Genomic DNA, 8,668 nt, shown 5'->3' with positions numbered 1-8,668 from the left:
ATTTACAACCCGGCTACCTCTACCATTAATTCCAATTTATTATTTAATTTAAGCGGTTTATCCTTTAAAAATGATTTCCTAGAGGATTTTTACTAAAATTCCTAATGAATAATTTAGAACCAACTACTTCTAAATATATATAGAATAATATTAATATTTAATTAAATTTCATTAAAAGTTAATAAACTCCCGAAGCAACTTTATTACATAGAAATATAATAATATTCGACAGCGGATATATATTAAACATTTTCAACGACGTTAAATAATTTATAGAATTATATCCTTTACTAAGGTTTATAAGCCATTAAATAGGAAATAGCTAATCTTCGAAATTATATTATATTAACGTAATTAAATTAAAATTACTAATACTTTTAAGGGATTATATCTTTATTAAAATTAAAAATACAATATTCTCCCCATCAACACCAACTAACTTTTTAATAACAATAAATCTAATTAATAGCAATATAATATAGAATATAGAATCGAATAGGCTCTCTTTTAATAAAGGGAGGCATTAAAGATAATAAGTATAATACCACTAGGTAAATAACCTACTAATCCTACTAATTATACTATTAGAATTAATTATTTAAAAATATTACTATTAAATACCGGATTTAACGCTAGTCGGTATAATAAATTACAATATTATACACCGCCGCTTAATATATGCTAGAAGAAAATAAATCCTAAAAATATATAAAGATACAAGAGTAAAACTAACTAATATTGGGAATATTCAAACAATTACAATACTTATTTAAAGAGTAAATTAATAGATATTACATATAAAGTATTAAGCCTAATAGTAGTAAAGCTCTTAATCGTAAGGATTAATACTTAGAATTATAATATCCTAAGGTATATAGGGTATAAATATATAATTCATTTTATCTATATAACTAGCGGTTTTTATTAAATTAAAATAATTAGGGAGCAGAGAGATAATTTAATAGCTATTAAAAAATAGAAAAAATACATCGAATTATAAATAGGCTTAAAAATAAAGGTTTTAAACTTGGATAGTAGTATAAAATTTAGCTTTAATTCTAAGGACTTTTAAAACGATTCAATTGTTACTTAGGGGCTTCTAAAAAGGATCGAAATTATTAAAACCCTAATATATACTCCTTAAATAAATAGAACGTTACAAAGGGCTAGGAGAGTAATAATAGAAAAAATAAAGGCGATAATTCTAAAATATAGCATTCCTATCGAACTATAGCTCCTAATGATTGATTCGGTAATTAAAATAATAAATCTTCTTCTTACGAAATCTTATAAGGAATATATTAACCTATACGAAATTCTTAATAAAACAATTAATATTCCAAACCCTAAACCTAATATTAAACATTTCCAAACATATTACTACATAATATATCATTATATTAAAAAAGAAAGATATATATGAGGGGATAAATTTATAGAACGAACAAAGCGAAGTTATTTAGTAAAATATAGTAATTTAAAGAGTAAAGTATTCTTAATTTAGGATCTAAAAACGAAACAACTTATTAAAATTAATGTAATAAGATTCCTAGAAACATCTTCGAAAGAGAATTTAAAAGAAGAAACGTTTGGCTATACTATTATTTTCTCAAATTAATCTATTAAATAAGTAGAGGAAGTACTATAAAGTAAGAAAAAGGTTTAAATAACAATTATTAATAACTAACCGAAGGAATTATAAAGACTTTAATAGAAAGAAGATTCAATACCCGAAATAATATTAGGTATTACAAAACCCGAATTAATAATAATTACCCTACCTATACCATTACTAAATATTACGCCGATACTAATCTCCCCAATTACAATTTCCCTCCTTAATACTTTGATAATAGTATTTCTAAACCTAACGAATTTATCCTTAAAACCGACGAATCTATTCCTAGGACCGATTAATCTACTTATAAAACTGACCACCCCTCCTATAAACCCAATTAATCTATTTGTAAAATTATCGGACTTAATTATAGGACCGGAAAATATATTAATCGAAGACAATTCGAATATATTTATACTAATAAAAGAAATAATACGGGAATTATGATAATTAATACTATAGGGACTAATAATAATAGAAGAATCTATATTTTAGAATTTATTAAATAAAATGAAGATAAGGGCCACTTATTATTTCAATCCTTCGATAATAATATGGATATATTAGAACCTTTCAATAATAATAATAATAATAATAATAATAATAATAATAATATAATATAATAATAATAAGGACGATAATATTAATACTAAATGAGGTAAATTAAAGGAATATAAAGAGGAGAATTTACCTTTTAATAAATTATATACGAACTTTTTTTTTTTCATTAACCTTTATAATTTTGAAGAAGAAATACTTATACTACCCTTTCGCAATTAGTTACGCCGGTAATTAATATTTAATCCTCTAATTAGGGAATTAATAATAAGGGATGATAAGGTATTTCCGGGCCAAATTAGAATATTTCCGGGGGCGGAGGCTTCGATAACGGATTAAGTTAAAGTATCTTCGGGGGCGGAGGCTTTAATAATAAAATAATTCAAAATATCCTTAAAATTAGAAATTCTAATAATAGCACCGGAAATCCCAATAATAATACTAGAAGTTATAGCGACGACGGCTTCGGGGAGATTTTAGACGCGAATAATTCTAATAATAGAAAATATAATAAATAAATTAAAGGTAATTAATAATAATTATACGATTTAAAAAAATAAGGATAGTAATTCTATAATACCTACCTTTTATGATAGGTTATAAGAGAAGGGAATTATTTAATAGAATATAGAACTTCTATATTTAATAGTTATTAAAGTATTATACGACTTAGAAATAAAATTAAATATTCTTAAAAATTATTAATAAGTTAGAAAGCTAATTAATTTCGAAGTATATTGGAAGCTAATAATAAGAAAGTAGGTTGAAGCCTTAGAAGAAAGAAAGGTTTACGATCTAGTACTATATATTAGGGATATAGAAATTTTACCTAAGAAATAAGTATACAATAAAAAGGATAATTTTAAATTAAAGACTAAGGATCCTCGTATTAAATAGGTTATTTATAGTAATTTTAAGTAAGGATTATAGGATATAGAGAAAGTATATATAGCGGTAGCTAAGGCGGTAAGCGTAAAAATATTATTAATTATTATAATAATCCTCAATTTAAAATATTATTAATTTAATTTCAATACGGCGTTCTCAAATGCCCTAATTCCCGAAGGAAAGAAATACTACGTTACATAATTAATAAAATTCAAAAAGGGATTTCGAAATGAAAAAAACTAGTATACTTCCTTCGAAAGGCGTTATATAGTTTAAAGAGAGTACCCCTTTATTAATTTTAAATACTCTTACCTATTTTAAAAGGGTTAAGTTTTAAACCAATTAATAATAATATTTATTTATTGAATAATATAAAGCTAAGTATATTATTAGCATTCTACGTAAATAATTTCCTTATTGTAGTACCTTTAAAATCTATTATTTTCGATATTGAAAATAAATTCTTAGCTTATTTTAAATTTAAATATATAGGGGAAGTAAAAACCTTCCTAGGTTTCGATATTTTAAGGAATAGGGAAGAGAAGATAGTCTTCGTTAATTACGTTAAATATACGGCGGCTATTATTAAAAAATTCGGTTACAATAATTTATATAGGATAAATATATTATAGCCTTTTAATATTAAAGTTAAGAATTATAAAACTAGGGATGAATTATTAGAATAATAGAAGAAATATATCAAAAAGATTAAAAATTTAAATTACTTATTAATGAGTATATAATTAAATACTACGTTTATGATTAATAAACTGTATAAAGTAAACGCAAAACCAACGACTAAATTAATAATAATTACAAAGTATCTTTTCTACTATTTAATAAAGATTACGGATATAGGTATAATCCTAGGTGGAAGAATCTTACTAAGGGATATAGATTTAAAAGTATTCGGAAACGCTTCGTTTACAAATGACCTGGTGACTAAGTATAATACCGGGGGCCATATAGTTTTTCTAATTGGCGGCCTAATATTCTAGAAATTAAAGAAGTAAACCTTTATTACAACGAGTACAACTAAGGCGGAATTCACGAATTTAATACGGACTACAAAATCATTATAATAGATCACACATATATTAAAAGAATTTGAATATACTCAACCGCCCTTAAAAGTTCTTTATACTGATAGTAAAAATAATAGGGATGAGGTACTAAACTATAAAGTATTAGAAAGGAACCGCTATATAAATATACAATTCAAATAGATTATTAAGAATATCGAAGTATAAGAATTAATATTATTTATATTAAAGGAGAGGAGATAATTATAGACGGTTTAATAAAGCTGTTAAAGGCGGATAAGTACGGCAAGTTTATTTTAATATTAGGTTTAAAGGCCAAGAAAATTCCTTGAGATAATAAAGGTATTTAATACTATAAATTCTTTATTTATTTACTTATAATAGTCCCTGCGAGCTATTTCAGGCTACGGGGGCGTATTATTAGGTAGGTTCATATCCCCACCCCTCCCTTATCGTATAAGTCCATACCCTTACACCCTTCCTATATTTTAGCCCTCCACACTTCTTTTCCTTCTTGACTCTAGCTTTCTCTCCATAGTACACACATTTACAGAACTTTTGCCCTCTAGTCCAAGACAAGACCCGTACGAACCAACCCCCGCCCCGAGAATGGCGAAATCGTCCGATTCTCTGGACGGGCTGCAACTGGAAATAGATTGGTTCTCATTGGCACGATCTCAATCGAGATTAGCGGACATCGCTTATCTGTGTGCTGAGGCGTTCATCGCTACATGCTTCATCTGGACATGGAGGGTTGTGTACAGATAGGTGGTGTTCTGGACCGGTTGTGTACAGATAGGCGGTGTTCTGGACCGGTTGTGTACAGATAGGTGGTGTTCTGGACCGGTTGTGTGTGGTGTGCAACTCTGCCTGCCACGACCTGCCACCTGCAAGGGCAACAAAGATGACTGCTTCGGCACTGGTCCACTGGACGGTTGTACGACGTATTGACGACCTTTTTACGAACTGCCTGACTGACAGAAACAGAAAATGTGTGTGGTGTGAAGGTGTGACGGGCTTTTCTTGGAAGCATCACGACTGGGATGTAAATGGATGGATGACTGACATCCACATCGCAAGCGACAGACCGCCGCAAAAGGACCCTGATGATTTGGATTTTTTGTTGAGACTTCACCAGGTACGTCCGAAGATGTGGCTGAAATGCCCCGTCTGGTGCGTGTACAACCGTGGTGTTACCACACGTCCACGCACGCCGCTGCCAGTCTGTGCCGAGCCATACTCGTGGCCTGCCAGGCCTTTTCCACGGCCCCTGTGTAAAAAGGGCTTGAAAAGGGCTTGAAGAGGCTTGAGGGCTTTAGAACACAGCGAATAGATTTTGCGCTTCTCCTTTGAGAATGGCAATTGCTATTGGGCGTCGAAACGGCAGTCAGACGGATGACCACTGAGAAGGCTAAGAAGGGGAGGCTAGGGGCGTGTTTGGTTCAACCAACAAAACAAAAGTTTGTATAGGAAAATTATCCCTATCAGCCAACAAACTGCAAATATCAGTATTGATCCAGCGTCGGACCCTCTTTACCCTTTATAACCCCCCTATAACCCCTCTATAAACTAAATACAGCAGGCTCTTAGCTGTACCTCCCCTATACATAGCTTATATATACTTATATAAAGCCTTATTAACTTCCTAATCCAGTATAGTAAGAATTCATTCTATTAATTTCTATCTTAATGGGTTGGGGCATAAAAATAAAGTATTTTATTAATTAATTAGGGTATTAAGTTGGAAATTAATACTTCGCGGGACCCCCTCTCGAATTTTATTTTTTACTATAACTACTTAATAAAACGAAATACTCTAATATAAATCCTATTCGATAGCGTATCTTTACGTTCCTAATAACTATCCTTCTAACCGTCGCTGCTATTATCTAAACTATCTACCTTCGAAAGAGTAACGAAACCGTATATAGATCAGTCCATACTAATAAAGACGAAAGTAAAGCTGTTATTCGTAATACCCTCTACCCTAATTACAAGACTAAACTATTTAATCTATACAATATACAGTACTACCCTTTTATTTAGGTAATTACTTAAATATTAAAATATACTACTATATATAACATAAAATAGATATCCTTTAAATAGAAGTTTATAACCTTTTTATATATATATATTTATAATAAAATATAATGAGATACGGTTTATTAATTTAATTATAATACCGAAATTATTAACTATAACTTCTATAAAATCCTTAATATTATAATTATTTTATATTATTATATTGTTAAACTTCCCCCTTTTAATACAATATACAATTTAAAGGACGCAGCGTTGGTACTATATTTTAAAGATTATTTAAGCGCGGTCGACGGTACTTTAATTTATATACAGGTATATAAATCCGAAATTAAAACGTAGCGGGGTCGAAAGGATTATATATATTAGAATATTATAATTACCGTCGGTTTAAATAGTCTTTTTACGTACGTTTTACCGGAAATAAAAGGTTCAATATATAATTTTAAAATTATACAATTAATATTTAATATAAGTAGTTTCGAAATACTAAATAGTAAATTTTATTTTAGTAACGTAGAATATTATATACGGCGAAGGATTTTAATACTACACCCGGCTACCTAATATTATTTTAATGAATAAGGGGAGGGTACTAATCGACCGAAGATTCAAAAAGAGCTATATAATTTAAAATATTCGAAATATCGTATAAAAATTAAAATCGCAATCAATATATTAAAAAAAAAGTAGAAATTATAAAGTCGACGGCGCCCAAGTACAATATTAAAACCCAAATAAATATTATATTCGCCGTTACCGCACTTTATAATTAGATTGAACGTATTAATCCTAATAATTTAGAAATTAAAACCAACAATAAAAGAAATAAAATTAGTAATAAGAACGGTCGCGCTCGTATTAATAATAATAATAATAATAAAAATAAAGTTACAATTAATATAAATATTGAATAAAACGGAAGGATAGTAGGGTTTAAAGATATATTCGCCTAGAAAATATAAAAGGGTGATTATCGCTAGCGGTAAGTAAAAAACATCCGCCGGGTAAAGCATAAATAAACTAAATAAATACGGCAAATATGGTAGCGATAATTTATTTATACTATAGCCACTTTTTCATCTTTTATTTAAAAATTAATATAATAGCATTATTTCATTCGTTAGACTAAACTAAATCGATAAATATTAGTTATACGTATTTTAGAATTAAATTAAAAAATTAATTAATATATAATATCAACTCTTTATATAGGGTTAAAGTTTATATTCTATAGTCGCGGAATTATGTCGCTATATTTACCCTATATTTACAATTTTACTACCCGCTAGAGCCCTAATTTTGTTAAATTTTACTACCCGCTAAAACTTAAATTTGTTAGCTATTAGAACCTTAATTGTATTATCTACTAGAGCCTAAATTTTAATTTAATAAAATTTCGAATTTTATAATATTTTGTATTTAATACAGTCAAACCCCGATATCTCCCAATAATAATAACTTTATATTATAGTAATATAATTATAATCCATAATATAATTTTCTAATTATAATATATACGAATATAAGGATACGAATAATAGAATCGGATTAACGAAAACTATTAAATAGTATAAAAAGATTACAATATTTCCTAACGAAGCAAAAACCAAAACTAATTTTAAAAAATAAGTACCGGCGCGTCCTCGTAATTAAATACTATATTAAATAATTACTCTACTAATAATATCCTCGCTTTAAACATATTAGCGAACACCGCCGCATATATTAGGTCTTTCTTTAATTCGCTAATTAACTACTACTTTTTATCGCCGCGTATCCTCTTTAATAGAAATATCGTTAAAGCAACAAACGTATAAGAAAAATTAAAAGAAGTAGGACTAAAAAAAAACTATAATTATAATAACCCAGCGGCCGTTAATTAAGTAAGCTAAGATTCGAATGCTTAAGAAAAGGCTTTAAATTTAATACTAATAAAAAAAGCAAACCAATCTATATTAGCAACACAAATTATTCTCTTCTTAATTAACCAGCGGACTTTAACCTCCTTCTCCTCGTCATTATTCAAATCCTCCTCTACCTCATCAGTATTACTAAGTAATACGTTATCAACTTTAAGGTATTTACTACGCCATTTCTATTTACCGCTAGCAAAATTAATATATAAAGTATCTCGCTTAATTACAACCAAAGGATTCTTATTTTTTATATACAATATAAAACGGTTGGGGGGATAGCTCAGTTGGGAAGATCTGAGCTTGGTTCACCTTCGGTTTTATCCGAAAGGTCGTAGGTTCGAATCCCGCTCCCCTCTCTTTTATTTAATTTTTCGGATAAAATTTCTTTTCCGCTTTCCTCCCTAAATAAGCGTTAAAAATATAGAGGGCCCGCTCTAGTCTAAAACCCTAGCAATACGTAACTAGGCACGTGTAAAATTTATCCCTATTTGAAAAAACGGCCTCTCTCCGCTCTAGCTAATAGGATCTTGGAATTGGAACCCTACCTCTAAAGCTTATTCCGGAGCTACGGTATTAGCTCGGCATTAAAATCTAGAACC

At 28.9% G+C, this 8,668-nt stretch overlaps 1 pseudogene across 1 annotated transcript; it reads left to right on the top strand.

Moving 5' to 3' along the window:
- The first annotated feature begins 8,338 nt into the window (after window positions 1–8,338).
- On the top strand, window positions 8,339–8,425 carry B0H65DRAFT_t41 (annotated as a pseudogene). Its single transcript has one exon. The product of its transcript is annotated as a tRNA-OTHER (tRNA).
- The last annotated feature ends 243 nt before the right edge of the window (window positions 8,426–8,668 follow it).

The sequence above is a fragment of the Neurospora tetraspora genome, assembly GCF_033439725.1.
Source record: "Neurospora tetraspora strain CBS 560.94 chromosome Unknown B0H65scaffold_1, whole genome shotgun sequence".
NCBI lineage: Eukaryota > Fungi > Ascomycota > Sordariomycetes > Sordariales > Sordariaceae > Neurospora > Neurospora tetraspora.
The sequence above is the reverse complement of the archived record's forward strand: the minus strand, read 5'-3'. Positions and strand labels throughout refer to the sequence as shown.